The sequence below is a fragment of the Notamacropus eugenii genome, chromosome 7 (assembly GCF_028372415.1).
Source record: "Notamacropus eugenii isolate mMacEug1 chromosome 7, mMacEug1.pri_v2, whole genome shotgun sequence".
NCBI classification, from domain to species: Eukaryota; Metazoa; Chordata; class Mammalia; order Diprotodontia; family Macropodidae; genus Notamacropus; species Notamacropus eugenii.
In genome coordinates this window covers 134,190,890-134,193,361 of record NC_092878.1, presented here as the reverse complement: position 1 = coordinate 134,193,361, position 2,472 = coordinate 134,190,890, and the positions used below count along the sequence as shown (strand labels likewise).

Genomic DNA, 2,472 nt, shown 5'->3' with positions numbered 1-2,472 from the left:
ATAAAATCATTCTCTTCAGTTCAAAAAGAAGTTAGTGTTTGGAAAAATGAAGGCAGCACGTTTTCTGCCACTTGGGAGAAACGGGCTCTTTGGCTCCCCAGAAGTGAGCAATACTGGGAAATGGCTGCTGGCAGCAACCTTTCAAGAGATTTACCTCTAGGTGTAAAATGTAGCTTTTATTAGTAAGTTGGGTTTCAAGTGAATGTCAAAATTCTACATGGACACAACATTGTCTCAGACAGCTAACCTTAGGCATACGTGGGGGCTAAACATTTCTTAGGATTCAGAGTAGTGACTGCAGAAGGTATTAATCAGTATTTATAAAAGTTTTTCTCCACTGTGGAGGAAGTTAATAATTCCATATCAAATACTCTCTTCTGTGATAAATGTTAAGTAAATGCAGAAAGCTTGTATTTACTTGTTCAGTTACCAGTGCTGCTGATGCAAAATAAAAACCAGCCCAAACAAAAAAACAAAAACAAAAACCTACTTTAAAACCTACCCAACTCAGCTCTCATTAGATGTAGATGGTGCTCACACTGCTAACAAATTAAAGAATGGAATTGGTATCCAGATTTTATAATACATATATATATATACACATATATATATATATGTACGTGTGTATGTATATCTATATCTATCTATCTATATCTATCTATCTATCTATCTATCTATCTATCTATCTATCTATCTATCTATCTATTTTTTTTTAAAGCAACATAAATTATTGTGCTTCATCTTCAGGACAGGAGTGCCAGGTCAGTCGCTCCTCATAAAAGGCGATGTCTATCTGAGGATATTTCATGTTTGCTTCTTTGGCCAACACCAAATCAGCCTCATGGGAATCTTTCCATTTCATGAGAAACGTCAGCTCTCCACTGCTGTCCCTAGCACCAATGATTCTCTCTGGGTCAAGGCCCCCAGCAAAGCCCCGTGGCTTGTTAGCCCACTCAAGCTTCTTCTTCGACTTGCTATCATCTGACTCGCTGTCAGACAAAGACTTTCTCTTGTCTCCATCTTTTTCTTTACCAGCCTTCTGAAAATTCAGAAATGCTTCAATTAACTCTGGACAATCCAAGTTTTCCTCAGGTTCCCATGTGTTGTCGGCATCTGTAAAGCCTTTCCATTTTAAGAAATATTCCACTTCCCCGTTCACCACTCTCTGTCCAGCACCTTCTCCACCACAAACTCCTGGGGTTCTGCTTCCTCCGCTTTCTTACTCTTGCCATTCTGCTTCTTTCCCATCTTTTGCCATGTAGTTTTATTGGAGGCCATTTTTTATTGCAGGCTTGCAGAGCTTTTATTCACCACCGCTCTGGGTCCAGGACGCTGCTGCTACCACTGCCGCTGCTGAGCATGGTCAACCTGGCCCTTTCTTAACTTTCAGATATTTTAACACATTTCTTTCCCTTCATATACTCCATGGTCCAGCCATGCTGGAATACTTGGAGTTCTCATACAGCCCTCTCCTTGTTTTTGCACTGGTTGGCCTTCATGCTTGGAATTCTCTCCCTCCTACCATCAGCTTCTTATACTTCCAGGCTTTCTTTAAGAAATGGGGCATCCCTTTCCTTCCTCTTACTCTTCCCCATCTTCTCTCCTTACTCCTTCCCCTACTATCGCAGTTTCTCTCCTCCCTCCCTCCTTCCTTCCTTTTGTCCTTTCTGCCCTGCTTTGTATTTCTCCCTCCTCTACCTGCCCCTCTCCAGCCTTCCTCTCTCCTCCTCTCTGCCTTTCCCCCACCCTATTCCTCGCACTCCCTGTGTCCTCCTACCCCTCTCTGTTCCCTTGGCAGGGGAGATGCGGATCTGTCCTGGGAAGCCCTCAGGCATCTCTGTCCTTCCCCCTTGGGGACAGAGCCAGGAATCTCCATCTACAACCAACCCCTCCCTGCTCTCCTGGATGAAGCTGCTGTGGCTCCCCTCTTTTTCAAGAGGACAGGCAACTCCTTCCTGTCCAAGCCCCCTTAGCTGCCCACGTGCTGCAGTCCTCCCTTGGCATTCTCCCGGTGACTCATATCCATTTACCCCTGCTCCTCCAATGAGCCCCTCTTTCCCTAGGAGCCCTACAGCAAGCCTGGATTGTCTTCCTTAGGCACAGTCTTTCTGGGGGTTTGTTAATATGAACTGTTGTATCTTCCCCCCAAGTGAACACTTGGAGAAAATAACATCACAACTAGCAAGTACACAATATGCAAATACACTATAAGGGGATATAACAACACAAACGCCCTAGTACACAAATACAAGTATTCTACATTGTGCTAGCAATTCACCTGAATCACAGAAGTAAACGTTCCTCAACTCTAAGGAAGCCAGCTATTAAAATGTGCAATTCAACCTGTTTAACCACACACAAAACCAAAGCAGGTGGGAACAATTCTTAAGCCAATAACATTGACCACTGCAGGAATAAATCCGCAGTCCACAGCTCAGAAGTGGGTTTATAAAGAAGAGAAGAGAAAAACCT

The 2,472-nt window shown here is 43.7% G+C and overlaps 1 pseudogene; it reads right to left on the bottom strand.

The window, feature by feature from the left end:
• Positions 1-722: 722 nt before the first annotated feature.
• On the bottom strand, positions 723-1,317 carry LOC140513193 (chromobox protein homolog 3 pseudogene; annotated as a pseudogene).
• Between the last annotated feature and the right edge of the window lie 1,155 nt (positions 1,318-2,472).